This window comes from Lolium perenne, chromosome 6 (assembly GCF_019359855.2).
Source record: "Lolium perenne isolate Kyuss_39 chromosome 6, Kyuss_2.0, whole genome shotgun sequence".
Taxonomy (NCBI): Eukaryota; Viridiplantae; Streptophyta; class Magnoliopsida; order Poales; family Poaceae; genus Lolium; species Lolium perenne.
The window spans coordinates 76,301,909-76,324,419 of NC_067249.2; the positions used below are offsets into that span (position 1 = coordinate 76,301,909).

At 42.3% G+C, this 22,511-nt stretch overlaps 1 long non-coding RNA gene across 3 annotated transcripts; it reads left to right on the plus strand.

Annotated features, from left to right (window-relative positions):
* The first annotated feature begins 416 nt into the window (after window positions 1-416).
* LOC127307734 (uncharacterized) lies at window positions 417-3,541 on the plus strand. Of its 3 annotated transcripts, XR_011746965.1 has the most exons (6): window positions 417-575; window positions 800-1,194; window positions 1,307-1,686; window positions 1,947-2,009; window positions 2,241-2,386; window positions 2,978-3,541. It is a non-coding gene; the product is annotated as an uncharacterized lncRNA (long non-coding RNA). The 3 variants fall into 3 exon arrangements; XR_011746964.1 differs by having other exon boundaries at window positions 417-584; window positions 2,241-3,541; XR_011746963.1 differs by having other exon boundaries at window positions 2,241-3,541.
* The last annotated feature ends 18,970 nt before the right edge of the window (window positions 3,542-22,511 follow it).

The window sequence follows — 22,511 nt, forward strand, 5'->3', positions numbered from 1 at the left end:
CATATCTGGAAGGAGTTTTTAAAGAAAATAAATGCTAGACTATATGCTCATAGGTAGATGAGTAGTACAGGAAGAAAATCTTGGCTAGTGTATTTATACAGTGGCATAGGTTGAATCAAGGACACAGTAAGTAAGATTCTGAACTTTTATTTATGCCAACAATAAAATCCAAAGCACAAGTTGTATAAATACAGATTTAGTACAGGTATGTCAGAATGCATGAATAACTTTGCAAGCTCATTCTTGTGATAAATATCTGTCATCCAGTATACTAGCTGCTAGCATAGTTTCCAAGTTCCAACTGAACAATTTAAACTGTGCATCTCTGAAAGTACAGTACAATTTAAACTGTGCATACTTTTAGTGCTCTGTATGTGATCATCTTGTCCTGTGCTTGTCTAAATAAGAAAATAGTATAACCAGACCAATGAAATATCTGCTTTCAGTTATTCTTCTTTGCTAGATTATTGTATTTAGTTGCCTGAAATTTTCCATCTAATTTCTTATTTCTTGTCAAGTCCTATAACTTTGAGTTGGAATCGGAAGCTGGTAGGCTGGAAAGCATGTATCATTAGGTAAGCAAGGTACAAGCCTATCTGCTCCTATTTAGGCATCTGATTGTAGTTCCATTTTCACCTTTTTTGCATCGATGATTCAAATCTGATCTCTCTCTGGTTCTCTCGAATATTTTTGTGATTCTCTCTATATGATCTCTTGTCTTCCTTGATTTTATTTTCTTTATAGTTCTATTGTATAAATTGGATGAGAAACCTAATGTTTTTATGTGGGTGTTGTACAGATCTGTCCTTTGGAGCAGCTCAATTTTGGTGCCTTTACGTCACACGAGGAATCACTCGGTTCTTGATTCGCGCCGCCGTCCGGCAGGAGCAGGCACCCTCGATGTATGTCGTGCCGCCTCTGCCTCCTCCACGCCACAACATCCGTTCTACCCCGCATCGCAGCCGCTGGTTCGGAAGGAGTGGCCAGTGCCCGACGGGAGCAGCGCAGCCAAGGATCGCATGGCCTCCGCGTGTTGTGCGTTCCAGCGACCGGTCGGGCTCTGTCGTCGTGCACATCTCGGATGCGTTGTGCTCGTCTTGCTGGCCTACTCCGTCTCTTCGTTGTCACCTACGACGCTGGCCTGCAGACTAGCAGTCTACCCTCCTCTGCTTTTTCTTCTTCAGATACCAGCAGGTTCTCTCTCTCTCTCAAAGGAACAAAGAATCACATATGTGTTTGCGCAGATCCTTTTCTATCTATGGCTTACAAGGTACAAGAAAATCCTAGCTAATATTACTATTGACAGGAAGTTGCAGCCGGTGGTGGTGTCCCTTGGCAATGACGAGAGGAACAAATGATGGATTCTTCAAGAAAATCCTAGCTAATAGTTATATAGATATGTACTTCCAATACAATTCATGTAATCTCACCAGAACTAATTAATAATATAGCCCCCTTTGCTCTGATTGATTTTTCAAGAGAAAATGCTTTTTATTTGGCCAATCTGAAATTAAAAATCTATGTTACTTTGGTTACCTGTCTTTTCTTCATGAATTATATGGTTTCCTCTTTTAAAATGTTATTATCTTCGATGCAGGTACATTTCTGTTGGTAATTGGATATGTCTGCAGCTTACATGTCATTGGGTTTGCATTGCTCAATGCCTTTTGACTTATTTTGTTTCAGGTATAACAAGATTGTGACGAGTTTATTTTTGCCATTATTTTATTGGAGAGATAGAATATAAACATAGATGGTTGCATGCCTAACTGCATCCAGTCCCATGCTTACTAGAGTTTCTAAATGCACATTTTTCCTGGACTTTCCTTTTTTTTCAGGTGATTTGTCCATCTTTCCAGAATTCCCTTTTCTTTTTCTTTCCATTTGTCTCTCAGGTTTGACCTGAACGCCCACCTTATGCTAATTGAGTTTTATCTCTTCCCTAGGCAGGGAGGCACACTGAAGGGAAGCAGCCGAGAGTCACTTTATATTCATCCTTGCAAAAAAAGGTACACATATATAAAAGTTGCTTCTTGGTTCTTGCCATTGCTCCTGTCCACTAAAGCAATACGATCTTGGATTCCTAGAGCTTATATATAATTCATGAAAGATCCTCCCTCCTTTCTAATTCTAATTTGGCATGCAGCCAAGAGATGTAGAGTGCAAATTTTAATTTGTTTTGCTTGCAAGAGATATTTACTTGATTTGAAACGAGTTATTATCTCATTGCTCTCAATTAGTGTAGTTGTGGTAGCAATCAAATCTACAAGATATGTGCAAGAGATATTTTGAAGCTGGATTCCACCTCCTCCAACTCCACAGTGCTCTTCATCATAAGAGAGGAGATATGGGTGGAGAAAAAAATAGCCCGGATCAAGAGCAGAAGGTGAATGAGAGGCTACATTTTCTCCATCTTTGGCCCCCTCTGTGTGCGCTTGCAATTACCCACTCCTCCTTTTCTCCTATTTGAGGGTGGACTCTTCATCCTCCTCCCTAATCACCGTGTTTTAGGCTGAAGGGCATCGCGTTTGAGCTTGACGCCCTGTAGATCTTGATCCGGTATTCTAGCTACTGTTTGTTCTCTTGTATACATGCATTGTTATTAAACATACATTATTATGCAGTTTGTTTTGTGGGAAGCATGTCTTTTAGTCTAATATTATCCACAGTCAGCAAGTGGATTTTGTTGCTCACTACTTGCTTTCGCTTATTACATTTAGAGGCTATGTATATATAGGTGAAGCGATTATTTTCTCTGCCAAGATGGTCAGAGGATGCTTAGTTAACATCTGCCTCGCTATGTGTTGAGGTTTGTTGTTGCCAACTAGCTAATGTAGCCATGTTTTCCTGATGGTTGTTGCTCTATCTGCGCAATTTTCCTACAATGCTTGATTCTGCTGCTCATCAGGGTCCTTTACTTGGTATAACTCTGCATATATTTTATATATAGCCTAAACTGTGTTTTTATTTTTGCCAGGTTGTGTTGATGTTGTAGATATTGCTGCAAGCGTTTGTCTGATGGGTAGTTGCTTCCCCTCGCTGCACGACCACCGTGTGTTAATTCTTCAGTACATGGTTTTTTCCCCGGTCATTCCTACATGTTTTGTTTCTAATAACGATATACCCTATGTTTTTTAACCATTTCGTGCACATTCCTTTTTTATCTCTTTTTTTATTGGTTCTTCTTATGTTCTCTACAAATCTTGCTTTTGCTAAAGATGTTGTCCTGGTCATTACATGTTCATTAGATTTTTATTCCTTAGATGTATAGAGTTTGACAACATGATTTGGTAGCATATAAGGTTCGATATGTGTGTTATATATGACTGAAATGGTAGTAAATGCATCTCTGGCACCACTCTTTGGTGTTTGCTTCTGTTGTATGTGTAGGACGACGAGATACCAGATCCTGCACTGGTATAAGTTACAGTTGCGCACTACAATGACCATCTTGGGCTACTTAGAAAAGCTGTTGTATCTCGCGAACACCACTACCTTCTTCGTGAACTTAGATGGCAATCTGGTCTTAATCTACTTGAGGTGAGGACACTTCTCTAAATATCATCACTTTCAGAGATTTTTTTTTGGCTTACATATCGGTTTAGATAAGATGTTCATTTCTTAAATGTTGCGGGTTATTGTGCTCATCTGCCTAGCAGGCATTGAATTTTGTCACAGACAGTGGTAGGTTTGATCACAAGGTGCAATAGTTTCATTCTATATTCATTTCCAGTTACACAACATGTGCTTGATGAACATTTCAATTGTTAAGCTGTAAGTAGAACATATACTTAGCGATTTTTTGGTCTCGGTAGGACACAAAATCTATATCCTTTATCAAACTCCTACAAAACTAATTATATATTTTCTAATAATATATCAGCTAATGCTTGTCTAAAACTACCTACATTTTTATTTATTCACCTATGGAGGCAACTCTTGAGGCTTGGGTTTCTTCTTATGCTATATCTAAGTGCAAATAGTACTCTTGATTTACAAATACTTTCATCTGATTACAACATTAGTATAACATTTCCTTTGTTCTCCAACATTTTTTTATTATGTGGTGTTCTTAATGTTGCTCTAATTATAATATTTATTTGCTTTGTTCAAACTAATGGAGGCCATCAAGATGGAGCCCGTAGAGCTCCAGACTGTCGAGATCCTGCCCGGTGTCATAGTAGAAGCTATGTTGCAGAATCTGCACCTTCCGGCGGTGCAACTAACTATTAGAATTAGGTTTTTTTTGTGTGTGTAGTGGCTTTCAAAGACTGATTTGCGGCGAGCTTATTTAGATGTTACTTTTGTTATTATTAGCTTTATTTTACCTGTCTCTAAAAAATCATAAGAGTGTTAATATATTTTGATATTTCCCTCATTGTGTATAAGCATTGTTGTTCCATTCCGATTTCATGTTCAATGTTTATTAACTTTGCTTTCTAAATTCTATAAAACGTATTTTATTTTACATGTAAATCGTTCGATTTTTACGGGGTCGTGCGCCAAGGCGCACATCTAAATCTAGTTTACATAAAGTAGCGAAGCTTACCCCCTTCATCTTGAGGTAGTATTGTAACATTCTTTGTTTGATCCTTTCAAGATTTTCTCAGTCATATTTAGTTCTGTAGAGCCATATACGGCCTACCATTATTTAACCCATTCAAGAAACTTTAATAAGTCTTATACATCACTAAAGATCATAAAATTAATCCTACATTGCTAAAAACCACTAAGATGAATTTTCACACACATTGTTTATCATAGGAAAATGGTTGATACTGAACACAAGTGTCGCATTAGAGATTGCATAACTCTCAACCTACCTGATGCATATGAACAAAGATCTAATGGAATTCTCCTAAAGATTTATGCTCATAAGTTCTAGGTTCCTGATGATTAATTTACTTTGGAGAACAGGGCTCCAAAACTTTATAACACTTCATTTTAGTTCTAAATCAGAACACCATTGGGCAGAAGGTGGAAAAGAACCTGATGAAATGTGGCACATAATTATAAACGATGTTGGTCATAATTACAATTATAAGCCATATGGTATCGACAAACTTGCCACTTAAGTAAAGCATGGCACATGATTATTTTAAACGATGTTGGTCATAAATACAATCAAACCACATGCTACATCATAATTAACATTATACTCGCAAACTTGTAACTTTATCATTTGTATGAAATTCATATGGTCATAAGGGAGTTAGTACACATTATCATAAATACAAGGAGTTAGAATATTAGTGTGCTTTTTATTGGCTCTCCAAATAAGACTTATCGGTGGTTTCGTCTTACTTAGAGAACGAACAAACACGTTCATCATTGTAGTGTAAGAAAAGAGATTGCCATATCTCATATTAATAGAGACAATCCATTCCCCCTTCGAAATATGGTAAACCTGACCACAATTTTGATGAGGTCTCATTATTCAATTCTCTTACATCTTAATTGTGCCATAGCACACATCAGTATTACAAATTATTCATTCACAAAGGACCTAATTTTCTCACCAGATGGAGAGACTTACATCATATGATGGCATTATGAAGAACAATTTGTTCATATGAAGAAGCAAAATGTCTTCGAGTGCTTTAGTGTTTATTGTCCTGATAACAAAACCCTTGTACATTACCAAAAAATGGACATCGTATTTATGAGCATCATTATAAAATATCAAAGGTGAATAAAACTTGTAATAATCGGAATCAAAACAAGTTTATTTGTTGCTCTAATCTGTATTACCCAAAACCAACACATGACAATAATCAACGTTGGTCAGAGTATTGTCATGTACCATGATAACATTTTGTCATAAAATCCGCTAATCAAAACTTCTTGTTGGTCCGTTTTAACTAGAGAAACGTAGAACCACATCATGATCAGTAAACACATTTGCTAAGTCAATAGCTAATATTAACATAAGGAATCATTATAACACAATCCATTATGATATTTAACATAGGGATTCATGATTCATTGATGATCATTTTTTCCATTAAACTTTGACACTACAATTCAATAACATTAATCAAATGCATCAAAGTTGTCATTAAAACTTTCATTGGTACAAATAAACCATACATTTCGGACATTGGCATCATAAAATAGACATCTCACTGATGAAACATTTGAGTGACATCAACAATGAAAATGAAATTATTCTCCAAATAAATTTGGACATCAAATTACTTCAAGGTTCACCAAATAACAATTTGGTAAGCAATAATAGTCAAATGAAAGATAACACATGGTAATGATATTAAATAGGGATTTCTATTTTCGTGCCCCTGGTTCGTTAGTTGTACTCAGTTTTCCCCAGCCTCTTAACTTTTCCTCAGTTTTCCACTCCCTCTAGTTTGAAACCCCTCGCAGAGGCTCAGACGGGAGGGTTGCCGTCTGGTCAGAGGCCTTCCGTTACCGGTGATGGCTAGGGAGCCGCGGTGGTTTTGACTTGACCGTTGCTTTCGAAATGTGTTGACTATTGGCTGGAAGAGCTAACCCAAAGCTTTCCCCTCCGCCCGAGACTGGAGGAGCTCACACACCGCCCCTCTGCCGCCACGCCATCCTGCCCACCTACCTTATGGCGTCGTCCGCCGCCAGCCGGCCCCGCCCCCACCACCAGCCCCGGGCTCCGCCTCCACCAGATCTGGATCTACCCCTGTCCTCTTTGTAATTCCGTCTGGTGTGCCGACTATTCCCGTCAGCCGTGGAGAAGATTGGGAATCGGAGGGATCTAACGCATGGATTCCATCTGGGTAAGCATCGTCTGCCTATGTGAATTAACAGTAGGCAGTTTTTGAGCGCCAATGGTTGTTGCTCAACTAACTGCGTTGCTTTTCGAATAGGATGGATCCAGCGCTGGGTTTTCGGCTGGTGGTTAGGCTGGATTCTAGCTTTACGCGTGATTCTAAATGCTGTAAGACTGGGTTTGACTTCCCTGTGGTGGTTGCAACCACCATCTCGTTAAGGGATTTCAAAGCTAACATCTTCGATCAGTACCCCTGGAGCTCTTTCGATGCAGTTCATTTCGAATATTTCAACAGCCCGGAGGGAAGATTTGTTCCACTAATTTCCGAAGACGATCTGGGAATTCTTTTTGCTTTGAATGCTTCTTGCCGGTTCGGTAAAATTCGTATCCATGTGGACAGGGGCCAGGCATCATCTGGTTCTGGGGCATCATCAGGTGGTCGGGCATCATGTCTCTCTACTGCTGCTGCCTCTGCTAATAGTGTGCGTCGTGGTGCTCCTTGTAGGTCCACAGCAGCACCATCTGTCCCCAGTGCTAGTGGTAGCCAGATCGTTCGTACGGTCGATGTGGAGGACGATGCAGACATTGAGGATCAGTCTCCTCAAGATGATGAGGATGAGTTGATGTTTCCTGAATTGGTAGATCGATGCAGTAAGCAGGCAATGGAGGATCAATACATGGAAGATATTGCTTTTGGTGCCAGATTTGATGACACTGATGATGAAGAGAAGGATGACAACCTCGTTTTAGCCGATTACGAAGGTGAAGACTTGCCAACAATTGAGTGGAACAGGGAGAACCCTCAGCTTGCATAAGGCACCGTGTTTCAAACGATGATGGACTGCCGTAATGCAATTACTACATATTGCATTCTCTCTAAGAATAATTATGAGGTTATTAAAAGTGAGCCAGGTAGGTTCACAGTTAAATGCCCATACAAGAGGTGTAGGTGGAGGCTGCATGCATCCACAATGCGCAGAAGCAGCTTGGTTCAGGTACTACGCCAACCAGTTGTGTATTTTAGATCACGGTGTAAAATTTGTTATCTATTACTGACATCCCTTATCATTATGTTTCAGATAAAGAAGAATGAGCACGTTCATTCTTGTCCACCTCTAGGGGGAGAGCCAGAGCTGAAAACAAAGCTAGCGAAGACTAGGTGGTTGGCAGATATAATCCTAGATTGGCTGAGAGAAAATCCTTCACTTGGTCCAACAACACTCGTAAAAAAGGTGGTTGAGAAGTATAAAATGGAAGTACCTTACATGAGGATGTTCTATGCAAAGGAAATGGCTCTTGACAAGATCAATGGTCCATGGAATGAAAGCTTTCAGTTGCTTTACACTTTCAAAGCTGAAGTGGAGATGGCTAGTCCAGGCAGTGTTGTAGCGATAGACAAGCATACAGTTCCCTACAAATTGAAAAGCGGGAAGGTAATGCACAAGGAATGTTTTAGAAGGGCTTTTGTTTGTTTCAAAGCTTGCTGGAAAGGATTTTTGGATGGTTGCAGGCCTTATTTGGCCGTGGATGCATCAGCTCTTCATGGTAGGTTTAAAGGACAGGTAGTTGCTGCTACTGCAGTTGATGGACATAATTGGATGTTCCCTGTTGCTTATGGGGTTTTGGAGGTTGAGTCACAGGAAAGTTGGACTTGGTTTCTGCAGAATTTGCGCGACCTTATAGGTCATCCACCAGGACTTGTTATCCACACAGACGCTTGCAAAGGTTTGGAGACTGCGGTAGAAGCAGTATTCCCTGGAGTGGAGCATAGGGAATGTATGCGACACTTGGTACAGAATTTTACAAAGAAATTCAAGGAGTTTTTACTGACAACCTATGGCCAGCTTCATACACATGCAGCTCCAGGAAGCATCTGTTTCATTTGGATGTGTTGTATAAACAAAAACCTGGGGTGAAGGAGTACTTGGATGAACATCATGGTAGGGTGTGGTCAAGAAGCCAATTCAATGAAATTTGCAAGGTAGACTATGTAACAAGTAACCTTGCGGAGAGTTTCAATTCAAAGGTCAAGTCATTGAAAGGGCTTATGCTGTGGAAAGTATTTGATAATATTAGGCAGATGATCATGATAAAGATCGATCTGCATCAAAGAATTGCATCCACAAAATATGCTGGCCATCTCATGCTCCCATCTTTGATTAAGTCTTTGCATGACAGGGCAAAACAATTGAGGATGCAATGCGTCAGAAAAGGAATGGAGGCTGAGGTAACCTACACTGACAGTCAAACAGGCAGTGGACGTATCCAGTGAGTTTGGTTGATAGGACATGCCATTGTAGGGGATGGCAGATCCGTGGGATACCCTGCATACACGCATTGTTTTTCATGAGTGTTATAGGGGGTGAAGATGGTGAAGTTGATCAGTATGTGTCAGAGTATTTCTCTGTTGCCAAATTTAGGGCTGCATATGCTATGAATGTTCCTACCTTGTTGGGAAAAGACCAATGGATGAAAGTCGATCCAGGCTTCAAACTGTACTCTCCAGTATTGACTAGACCGGCAGGTAGGCCGAGGAAGAATAGGATCAGAGCTAGTGCAGAGGGTGGTGCACCGATTCGAAAACGTAAGTGCAAACGTTGTGGAATCCCTGGACACATTGCTAGGCTTTGTAAAAATCCAGTTGACCCAGCTTTTGGAATGGAAGATCAGGCGGGAGCAGCAAATGCAGAGGAGAATGAAGTTGCAATTCAACTTGAGATTGAAGCAGCAGTTCAACATGAGGAGATCGAAGCAGCAAATGCAGAGGAGATTGAAGCAGCAATTGAACATGAGGAGATTGAACCGATGGATCGTGAGCAGAGGGAACAAATGGATGTAGAGCTCCTTCAACCGATGAGTCCAGAGGAGAAGGAACAGTATAATCGAGAGTGCACCGAAAGTGGTATGGCCCAGATTATTGCTAACTTCGAAGAGCAGATGGCAGAAGAAAAAGCACAAGCTTCACAGAAGAAGAAGAACAAGAAAGAGGGCAAAAGGAAGGTAGACACCGGTAATATCCCTGGTAGGGTTACCCGGAGTAAGGTGGTGTCCCCAGCGAGTAACACCAGGAGCAAGAGAAAGATTTTATTCTAAACAACTAATTTGAATTTGTATAAACAATTTGTATTGGGGTTCCCTTTGTATTGGGGATGCCTTTGTGTTGAACAATTTTAATTTGTATGAACAATTTGTATTGGGGTTCCCTTTGTATTGGGGATCCCTTTATGTTGAACAATTTTAATTTGTATGAACAATTTGTATTGGGGTTCCCTTTGTATTGGGGATCCCTTTGTGTTGAACAATTTGTATTGGGGTTCCCTTTGTATTGGGGATGCCTTTGTTTTGAACAATTTTAATTTGTATGAACAATTTGAATTAGTATGAACAATTTGAATTTGTATGAACAATTTGTATTGGGGTTCCCTTTGTATTGGGGATCCCTTTGTGTTCAACAATTTGAATTTGTATGAACAATTTGTATGAACAATTTGTATGCCACATTTAAGCCACATTTATCATTTTCTCTAGGGTTTAGGGTTTAGGGTTTTAGGGTTTTAGGGTTTTAGGGTTTTAGGGTTTAGGGTTTAATTCAAAATAATTCAAAACATGGTGGAACCTTCCCATGGAGTCTTGTTATGTTACCTACAACCTAGAGAAATAATAATGGAAAAGGAAATATAGAGATATGAAGTTTTTATGCCAAAAGCTTCAAAACCACTTCCTAGTCCATGAGCTACTAGCTATGAAGATGAAGGGCTTTCTGCTCAATACACCTCCCAAATACCCACTATGCCTACAAACTTTGTCCAAATGAGTCCAAATTCGTCACACTTGTGTATCTTTGAATTGCAAACAATATCTAGTCTGCCAAAATGTAATATATTGTTCAAATAACACAATTTTACAATTTTTATGCCAAAAGCTTCAATTTCCCTTAGTCCCTTTATTATTTGGGTGCCCCTGTTTTACTTAGTGTTACTCAGTTTTCCCCCTCCGGGCCCACTTGTTTTACTCAGTCCTACTCAGTTTTGCCCTTCCAATAAATATTTCCTCACTTTTCCCCCTCTTAGTTCTACTCAGTTTTCCTAACTTGTACTCACTGGCTGATCTCTGATTGGTCGAGATGTATGTCACACGGATCTTGGTTGGTTGAAAGCTCAACGAACGCTTGCACCGTATGATCATTTATGATCGGACGTCCTGTATATCTCTCTCTACCACGATGGACGCATACGGAGACAAGAGCAGAGCACATACCTACCAACCCTGGTAGTCGCATATTCCAGTCGCATCTTCCTCTCTCCTCTTTCCTCTCTTACTCCGGCGGTCGCAGCGGCGCGGATCTAACTGTGCGTGCGGCGCCGTGCGGCGGCGCGGATCTAAGAGTGTCGGTGAGGATCTAACCGTCAGAAATAGTTGAAATGTCTCTCTCTGTCTCACTTTTGTTTCTCTTCTCAGATCTGTTGAATGATGAAGAACCCCAAGACGGCGGCCGTGCCGACAGTGGTCATCGATGCCACCAACATTGAAGCCATCGCCTACAACATCGCTTCGACAGCGCAGATCCAGCATTCAATGTCGGAGGCTGTTGATGTCTCACTTCCGTTGCCCTCCTCAGATCCGTTGCTGATGAAGGACAACAAGATGGCGGCCGTGCCGACAGTGGTCATCGATGCCACGAACATTGAAGCCATCGCCTGCAACATCGCTTCGACGGCACAGACCCAGCCTTCAATGTCGGAGCCTGTTGATGTCTCACCTCCGGTGCCGAGAGTGCGAATCGATGCCAAGACGATTGAAGCCATCGTCTACAACTGCGCTGCAAAGCCGCCGTTCCAGCCCTCCGCAGATCTGTCGCTGATGAAGTACACCAAGACAGCGGCGGTTCCGACAGTGGTCATCGATGCCACGAACATTGAAGCCATCGCCGATAACATCGCTTCAACGACGGATGGCGCAGATGACCACCCTCAGCCGCCCGTCGTCCCGGCCTTTCTTGCCCATCGCTGCGCGGCCGTGCTCGACGCCGCAAATTGAGATAAATTATGATAAATTTGTATTTTTCAATTTCCAATTGGGATAAAATTGTTCGAACTACTACCACCGTCTCAAAAAAAGCTTCTCCACGTTCTTGATGTGTCCATGTACATCCGTATGTATGATTTGAACTCTATCCCAACTTGATTGGGAAGATATTGATATGTATTTGATTTGGAGGCTGGTACATGCTTTCACTTTTGGGATCCCTTCACTTTTATAAAATGTTCATGCATGCTAAAATTATCGCGCGCATTACATAGCACAACTAGGAAATTGAACGCCAAAATACAGTGCTTAGAGCCACAACAAAATATAGTGGTTAGAGCCATCTACTGAATAACAATTCTATACTAAATCGTCTACCAGAACCACATAACTGCTAGGACAGGGATGACACCTAATAAAACTTCCCAGATGAATCTACTTTTCTCCTCTCCCATCACTTTAAGTTCATGTTCTAGATTTTCTACCACTTGATCAAATACGGCAAGATCTGTCTCAACTCTCAACTTCTCCTTGCGAATAAGCTCTGAATTCTTCTTTTCTTCCTCCATAATACGCTTCAGCCCCAATATCATCAGGTTTTTACGGGCCAATTCATCACCTAAATTGGCCACCTTCTCCTCCAAATCCATCCTCTGGCTACACCACTGGGTTGATTCATCTTGGTATGCAATGTACCATGGATCATCGGCTTGCCTGGCTAACTGTAACAATAATGGAAAAAAGAACAACTGAAATCACTCCAACAGGTCATGGCGGAACTTTCAACGGTAGTACAGAGAGCTGAAGCTAGATACCTGCACTTCCGATGAGGTAGGAGAAGTAGAACGTGGCCACGACATGATCGAATCCCCACCCTCGCCGGTGTACCCGCTACGACCAGACATTGAGGACTATTTTGTACCTGCAAACTCCAATAAATTATGGGAACCGAATCGATTAGGGGGCGGGGGAGGCAGAAGCGGAGGTCTTACCAAGCTATACTACCAATTGGTGCGCGGAACAAATCCCGGTCGTCGTGGGCGGTGGATCTGCTTGCGGCGGACTTTCCTGCGGTGGGTACAATGTGTGCGGACGAAACAAGTGCTGGAGCCGTGGTTGACGTGCAGCGCCACAGTCCGTCTGACGCCGCCGGGGGCAGAGCCGGCGGCGCGATGAGGCGCCGGCGATGGCTGCTCCATCCGACGGTGGGGAACGAGCTGCCAGCGGTTCTCCGGTCTAGCTTAAGAATAATTAATTAGCGAACTTGTTGCTCTCTATGATATTCTCTCAAGACATATATCAGTGCGGCAATATGTGTCTTTTCCTGAAAAATAGATGATCCCACTGGTCATTGGCTGCGGAGGCCCCACAGAGCGGCAATATATGATTTTCTCTAAATAAATAGACGACCCCACTGGTCATTGGCTGCGGCAGCCCCACAGAGCGGCAATATGTCTTTTCCTGAAAAATATACGACCCCACTGGTCATTGGCTGCGGCGGCCTCACAGAGCGGCAATATATGATTTTCTCTAAATAAATAGACGACCCCACTGGTCATTGGCTGCGGAGGCTCCACAGAGCGGCAATATATGATTTTCTCTAAATAAATAGACGACCCCACTGGTCATTGGCTGCGGCAGCCCCACAGAGCGGCAATATATGTCTTTTCCTGAAAAATATACGACCCCACTGGTCATTGACTGCGGCAGCCCTATAGAGCGGCCCCATTTGTCGTTGGCAGCAACGCGTATAAAATCATGACATAAAACGGCCCACACGTCAGCGATAGATGGATGGCTGTTCCGACGTGTCTCCTGACCCTACCCGTCAGCATGAGATGATCAGGGAGGAGCTGCCCCTGTGCGGCCCCACCCGGTCAGACTAACGGTCAAGGCCTCTGACCTGATGGCTACCGGTCGTTCCAGCACTTGTGCGTGTTTCAAACTAGAGGAGGGGAAAACTGAGGAAAAACTAAGGGACTGGGGAAAACTGAGTACAACTAACGAACCAGGGGCACGAAAATAGAAATCCCTATTAAATATCACATTAAATTCTTCAAACAATGACTTTCTTGTTTAGAGAATTAACCATAATTTCACCAACATCATTAAGAGCCAACTGAAAGGATCGTATGCCGCACCTAGAGGGGGGGTGAATAGGTGCTAACCAATTTTTAGTTCCTTTTCAATTTAGGGTTGACACAAAGGTAAATTCTCTAGATATGCAACTATGTGAATTTACCTATATAACAAGGTTAATAACTAAGCAAGATATAGCTACACAATATATAGAGAGGGATAAAGGATAGAGGTAACCAAGAGTGGAGCACGCAGATACACGGAGTTGATTCCCATAGTTCCCTTCCTTTGCAAGAAGGTACGTCTACGTTTGGAGGAGTGTGGTTGCTACGATAGCCAAACCAACGCCACAAACACTTCATTCAGGTCTCCGGTGAGCAACACCACGAAGGCCTAGCCCACTCCCACTAAGGGATTTCCTCAAGGCGGAAATCGGGCCTTTACAAGGTTCTTGAGGCACACATCCACAAACAAATTGGAGGCTCCCAAATCTGTAACAACACAACAAATCAACAAGCATACATCAACAACAACAACAACAACTAGGGATCCAAAGAGGAACACTAGCAAGAGGGCCCTCAAGCATATGAGGGGGAAAGGTAAATCGCTTCGGTGAGGATGTAGATCAAGAGCTTTGGATGGGTGGAGGAGGAGATCTTGCAAATCTTGTGTTCTTTGAGGTGGCTCTAATGGTGGTGAGGCTTGGCAGAATTTCTTCAATGATTGAGCAGGTTGGAAGGAAGAAGAAGGGGGGTATAAATACCTCCTCTCAAAATCCAGCCGTTGGGAGCTTTCGAGGGCCGGATAATCCGGCCTAAGTTGGGGCCGGATAATCCCCCCCCCCCCCCCCAAATGTCCGGCCTTGGGGAATTTACGGTCAAATGTCCGGCCAAATATCCGGGGTAGTACTGAGCCGGATCATCTTGAGTCCTTAGCCAAATTTTGGTGGCCGGATATTTTGCAAATATCCGGCCTGGTAAAACCTTGACAACTTCCTTTTGACTTGTGTTTCCACACAAGACACTCACAAACATGTATACATGTAATCTCTGCACCACTTCATCAAACATTAGTGTATCCCATATATTGACATCAAACACTCCAAAACATAATATGTGAGAGATGTTCTTTCAATCTCCCCCTTTTTGGTGTTTGATGATAATATACGGATTTGCAAGAAAAACATTATAGAGAACACTCATGTTGGCAAAACATAGAGGCACTCCCCCTACATGTGTTCATACAAGTAATTTGCATTTGAATACAAATGCACAACATATAGGTGCGAGGTGCCTCAACACAAGAGATATCCAACATGAGCTCAAACATGATATATAGGCAAATATATAGATGAGACAAGGTGAGAGAGATCATACCCATATGGAGATATATAATACCGGATATGTAAATATCACACCATAACATAAACCTTGGTCTCAACATATAGAATTCCAAAAACCCAACATAATGTCTCACAATACACACATATCACACAGTTTTGAACGAAACAAACCAAGCCAAATAGTTCAAATGAATGACATAAAAGAGGACACAAGCGATAAAAGAATGGTAAACGCATATACTTGTGCCCGACCCTAGCAAATCCCGTAGAGAAGGCCTAATAGAACACTTCTCCCCCGTTGGCATCAAGACGCCAAAAAGGGGAAAAGCGCGATGCTACACGCCCCATGGAGATCACTCGGAGTCCGTCTCGGAGACATGATCTTCATCACTGTCAGCGACAGGAGGAGAATCGCGAGCAATGCTAGCCCTCAAAATGCTCTGCTCAAGATCAGCCCACGGAACCTGGGAGGAGTGCCACCCACTGTAAGCTAGGTGAACTGGCGGCTGAGGCGGAGGTCCTTGCTCACCACTGAGCTTGTGAAGGATGACGGCCTGTGTGTGCTGAATCTTAGAATGCTGACGGCTTGCCTCAAAGTTTTCCTTGTGTATCTCAATGTTCATGCACAGAACATTGCGCTGGAACCAAGTAAGCTTCTTCACATTCCTCTGAATCACCGGGGTAGCAACAGGGCGACCGGGTGCATAGCCACTAGAGCGGGCATCTCCCATGAAAGAACCAGAAGCAGGTGCAGCACTGGGGACAGACTTCTTCTTGTAGGCTTTCTTGACAGTGTGGCTCTCAGTAGGAAAGCGACTAAGGTCAACAGTGAGGGCAGCAGTATTGTTGATGAGAAGCTGAATATATGGAGTATAGGGCATAGTGGTCCGTGAGACCATAGCATCATGAATCTCATGAAAGATGAAATCCATGACATCAAGAGTGAAGTCCCTTTCCTCATCACCATCTTGGGCACACTGATAGGATAGATGCATAAGGTCCACAAGAGCTCCACGGATAGCATCATTGTTTCCACCACTTGGAGAGATGGTGGCTCTAAAGAAATGGAGCAGCTGGCCATAGATAGGAAGGATCCCCTTGGTAGAACCAACAGCACCATTCTCGTCATAAAGCTCATAAAGCACAATCTTATCCATCTTCTGAGGGCCATGAAGGCGATGACCACCTTCCGAGGGAAGACCAAGAATCGAAGCAAACCGGGCCAAGGATGCCTCACAATGGGTGGAGCTAGTCATCCACTGCAAGGTCCGTACTTCATCCTTCTTGAAAGCAAAGGTAGCAAAGAATTGCTTGATCAACTCCGGACTGTAGTCACATTGAATCTTCATAAGATCCTGCAGGCCCATTCTTCCTGTGACCCAAATAACATCTTCAAAGAAATTGTTCACTGCCAGATACTCCACATTGATTGCTTGCATGGGTCTCACTTTCCTCATCGGTTCATAAATATCCTTGAAGATGTACTCTTGTTCCAAGCACCAGAAGCGCTTGTCCTCAATATCTTGATCCCTCTAAAGGTCTTCATACCAATTCTACTGACGGATAGCAAGATAAGAGACACTATCCATGGACTTGTACTTTTCCCTAGAAGCCTTGCCTTTCCGCCTAAGAGTAGCTGACTTGCGAGGAGCAGTCTGAGGAAATTCATCGCCCGACCTTGAAGTTCTAGTGCGCCTTCGAGAACCACCTGTGAAAGACAAAGACGGATATCAAAAAGAAGATAATTCTCATAAGTCATGTAATGATACAGTGGTGTACTCTAGAAACATACTATAAGTCGATATAAGTTTAGACATGATAGATTGAATCAAAACTGCAGCAGCAATAAAGCTCCAGGCCGGATAATCCGGTGTCCCCGAAGGGCGGATAATACGGCTAGGCCGGATAATCCGGCTAGCGCGGGGGCCGGATAATCCGGCCCTGCGAATCTGCAGAAATCTCAAGCAAAAACTTGTCTAGAACAAGATCGGCCTCATAGCATGCAAATGGAGTATACTACACATGATTTGGAACAACTAGACACCATCCCCATCAAGAAAATAGCATATATAAATCACAACACCTAGGGTTAGGGATTGTGAGCCATACCCTCTTCCATTGGAGGAGCCGCTTGGAGGGGATGAAAGTTAGGGAGGAGGAGCACTCGATCCACCCAAAAACTCCGAGAGGGAGCGAACGGGGCGGCTCCGGCGAGGAGGAGAAGATCCGGCGAGTTGAGGGCAGAGAGAGAGAGAGAGAGGCGCGTGGGGGAACTGGTTCTGGAACCGTTCACCCCGCGGCCTCCCTCTCATAACCCAACAAAACCTGCCCAGGCCGGATAATCCGGCCCCAAGTTGGGGCGGATAATCCGGCCGGGCCGGATTTTCCGGGGTGGCTCAAGGCCGGATTATCCGGTTTTTTGGAAATTCCAGAACACCGGAAATCTTGCCTATCTTTTGTTGGTTATTTGCATATACCCATATGTGATGCAATAAGATATCACGTCACATATAAGAGACCAAGATCGTCCGACCGAAACTCCTCAATCTCCAAGTTTTTACCAAAACATGACATAGGAGCAAGATGGAAATGGCTTATAGATGAGTGTAGGCTTAGGTTTAGAATGATCAAACTGTTCATGGTAGATGATCACTCAAGTTTGCAAGATATTAGCAAATAAGGACAAACTAGAGTGATTTCCCATAAGAACACGGAGATGTCAAATAAAATCCAATTTAAGATCCAAACAACTCCAACTCTTCACGAAGAAGAGTGTGGTGGCCTAGGCCACCATATATGAGTGATATGGCATGGCACCGCGAAGAAATATCTTGGGCCCAAGCCATTACTCATCATTGAAGGTCACATATCAACATATGATGTAAAGAGAATTATTTCTTAATGTTGGCATTATGGGGGGAGGGATAGCTCAATAATTTAAACCGCACTCCCCCTATTTCCATGCCCACATCTAAACCAAATAAAGTTTTGAGACAAAGGTGTGTTTGCAAGATGGTCAAGCTATACTCCTTGAATCTATGATGTTTAGCTCATTCCACAAAAAGCAAAACCTTGCTTCATCAAGAGGCTTCATGAATATATCGGCAAGTTGATCTTTGGTAGGAACATAGATAAGCTCAATATCACCACGGGCAACATGATCCCTAATGAAATGATTCCGAATCTCAATATGCTTCGTTCTTGAATGTTGCACCGGATTATAGGCAATCTTGATAGCACTTTCATTGTCACATAATAGAGGCACTTTTTCACAAATGACACCGTATTCCTTTAAAGTTTGCCTCATCCATAACAATTGAGTGCATTCACTTGCGGCGGCAACATATTCGGCTTCGGCGGTAGAGAGAGATATACAATTTTGCTTCTTAGAAGACCAACACACCAAGGACCTACCAAGGAATTGGCAAGCCCCGGAGGTTGATTTCTGATGTCTAAGCACACTCCTTTTCCTGTAGACAGTGTTGGGCCTCCAAGAGCAGAGGTTTGTAGAACAGCAACAAGTTTTCCCGTAAGTGGATCACCCAAGGTTTATCGAACTCAGGGAGGAAGAGGTCAAAGATATCCCTCTCAAGCAACCCTGCAATCACGATACAAGAAGTCTCTTGTGTCCCCAACATACCCAATACACTTGTCATATGTATAGGTGCACTAGTTCGGCGAAGAGATAGTGAAATACAGGTGGTATGAATGAATATGAGCAGTAGTAACGGCGCCAGAAAATAGCTTGCTATCTATAACTGGCGTGCAGTTGATGGTGGCAATATTGCAGGAAGTACAGATGCAGTAGAACAGTAAACAAGTGATGATTGCAATATTTGGGAACAAGGCCTAGGGATCATACTTTCACTAGTGGACACTCTCAACATTGATCACATAACTGAATAGATAAATGCTATACTCTACACTCTCTTGTTGGATGATGAACACCACTAATTGCGTAGGGCTACAAGAGCACCTCAATGCCGGAGTTAACAAGCTCCACAACATTCGATATTCATATTTAAATAACCTTAGAGTGCATGATAGATCAACACAACTATACCAAGTACTAACATAGCATGCACACTATCACCATCACACTATGAAAGGAGGAATAGATCACATCAATACCATCATAGTAATAGTTAACTTCATAATCTACAAGAGATCGCAATCATAAACTACGCCAAGTACTACATGACGCACACACTGTCACCATTACATCATGAAGGAGGAATATAGTACTTTAATAACATCACTAGAGTAGCACATAGATTAATAGTGATACAAAGCTCATCATATGGATCTCAATCATGTAAGGAAGCTCATGAGATCATTGTATTGAAGTACATAGGAGAGAGATTAACCACATAGCTACCGGTACAGCCCTTTAGCCTCGATGGATAACTACTCCCTCCTCATGGGAGACAGCAGCGGTGATGAAGATGGCGGTGGTGTCGATGGAGATGCCTTCCGGGGGCACTTCCCCATCCTGGCGGCGTGCCGGAACAGAGACTCCTGTCCCCCAGATCTTGGCTTCACAATGGCAGCGGCTCTGGAAGGTTTCTCGTACCGTGGCTTATTCGTCCGAAGTTTTTAGGTCAGGAGGCTTCTTATAGGAGAAGAATCGGAGTCGGAGGGCTGACGAGGCAGCCAGACAACAGGGGGGCGCGCCCCCCTTGGGCCGCGCCGGCCACATGTGTGGTGGGCCTGTGGCTCTCCTCTGGTCCCTCTCCGGTGTTCTGGAAGCTTCGTGGAATTATAAGATACTGGGCGTTGATTTCATCCAATTCCGAGAATATTTCCTTACTAGGATTTCTGAAACCAAAAACAGCAGAAAACAGGAACTGGCACTTCGGCATCTCGTCAATAGGTTAGTTCCGGAAAACGCATAAAATCATCATAAAGTGTGAACAAAACATGTAGGTATTGTCATAAAACAAGCATGGAACATCAGAAATTATAGATACGTTGGAGACGTATCAGCATCCCCAAGCTTAGTTCCTACTCGTCCTCGAGTAGGTAAACGATAAAAGATAATTTCTGAAGTGACATGCTACCAACATAATCTTGATCATACTATTGTAAAGCATATAAGATGAATGAAGTGATTCAAAGCAATGATAAATACAATGATTAAACAATTGAATCATATAGCAAAGACTTTTCATGAATAGTACTTTCAAGACAAGCATCAATAAGTCTTGCATAAGAGTTAACTCATAAAGCGATAGATTCAAAGTAAAGGCATTGAAGCAACACAAAGGAAGATTAAGTTTCAGCGGTTGCTTTCAACTTATAACATGTATATCTCATGGATAGTTGTCAATGCAAAGTAATATAATAAGTGCAATATGCAAGTATGTAGGAATCAATGCACAGTTAACACAAGTGTTTGCTTCTAGGATAGAGAGAAGTAGGTAAACTGACTCAACATAAAGTAAAAGAATGGCCCTTCGCAGAGGGAAGCATGGATTGCTATATTTGTGCTAGAGCTTTTGTTTTGAAAACATAGAGAAAGCATAAAAGTAAAGTTTTGAGAGGTGTTTGTTGTTGTCAATGAATGGTAGTGGGCACTCTAACCCCCTTGCCAGACAGACTTTCAAAGAGCGGCTCCCATGAAAGATTTTTATTTTTGGGTGGCACTCCTTCCAACCTTGCTTTCACAAACCATGGCTAACCGAATCCTCGGGTGCCTGCCAACAATCTCATACCATGAAGGAGTGCCTTTTTATTTTAGTTTTATTTAGATGACACTCCTCCCCACCTTTGCTTTCTCAAGCCATGGCTAACCGAATCCTCGGGTGCCGTCCAACAATCACATACCATGGAGGAGTGTCTATTTTTTGTAAAATTATGAATGTTGATTAATTTGGGACTGGGAATCCCATTGCTAGCTCTTTTTGCAAAATTATTGGATAAGCGGATGAAGCCACTAGTCCATTGGTGAAAGTTGTCCAACAAGATTGAAAGATAAACACCACATACTTCCTCATGAGCTATAAAACATTGACACAAATAAGAGGTAATAACTTTTGAAGTGTTTAAAGATAGCACTCAAGCAATTTACTTTGGAATGACAGAGAAATACCATGTAGTAGGTAGGTATGGTGGACACAAATGGCATAGTGTTTGGCTCAAGGATTTGGATGCATGAGAAGTAATCCCTCTCAGTACAAGGCTTAGGCTAGCAAGGTTGTTTGAAGCAAACAAAAGTATGAACTAGTACAGAAAGACTCACATAAGAACATATTGCAAGCATTATAAGACTATACATTGTCTTCCTTGTTGTTCAAACCATTACTAGAAAATATCTAGACCTTAGAGAGACCAATCATGCAAACCAAATTTTAGCAAGCTCTATGTATTTCTTCACTAATAGGTGCAAAGTATATGATGCAAGACCTTAAACATGATCTATATGAGCACAACAGTTGCCAAGTATCACATTATTCAAGACATCATACCAATTACCACATGTAGCATTTCCCGTTTCCAACCATATAACAATTAACGAAGCAGTTTCAACCTTCGCCATGAACATTAGAAGCTAAGAACACATGTGTTCCTATGAACCAGCGGAGTTTCTCTCTCTCCCACACAAGAATTTATTCAGAGAATGAAAATAACAAAACAAAAATAAAACACACGGACGCTCCAAGTAAAGTACATAAGATGTGATGGAATAAAAATATAGTTTCACTAGAGGAACCTGATAATGTTGTCGATGAAGAAGGGGATGCCTTGGGCATCCCCAAGTTTAGATGCTTGAGTCTTCTTGAAATATGCAGGGATGAACCACCGGGGCATCCCCAAGCTTAGAGCTTTCACTCTCCTTGATCATATTGTATCATCCTCCTCTCTTGACCCTTGAAAACTTCCACCACACCAAACTCGAAACAAACTCATTAGAGGGTTAGTGCATAATCAAAAATTCACATGTTCAGAGGTGACACAATCATTCTTAACACTTCTGGACATTGCACAAAGCTACTGGAAGTCAATGGAACAAAGAAATCCATTCAACACAGCAAAAGAGGTAATGCGAAATAAAAGGCAGAATCTGTCAAAATAGAACAGTCTGTAAAGAAGAATTTTTTAGAGGCACCAGACTTGCTCAGATGAAAATGCTCAAATTGAATGAAAGTTGCGTACATATCTGAGGATCACTCACGTAAATTGGCAGATTTTTCTGAGTTACCTACAGAGAACCCTGCCCAAATTCGTGACAGACAGAAATCTGTTTCTGCGCAGTAATCCAAATCTAGTATCAACCTTACTATCAAAGACTTTACTTGGCACAACAAT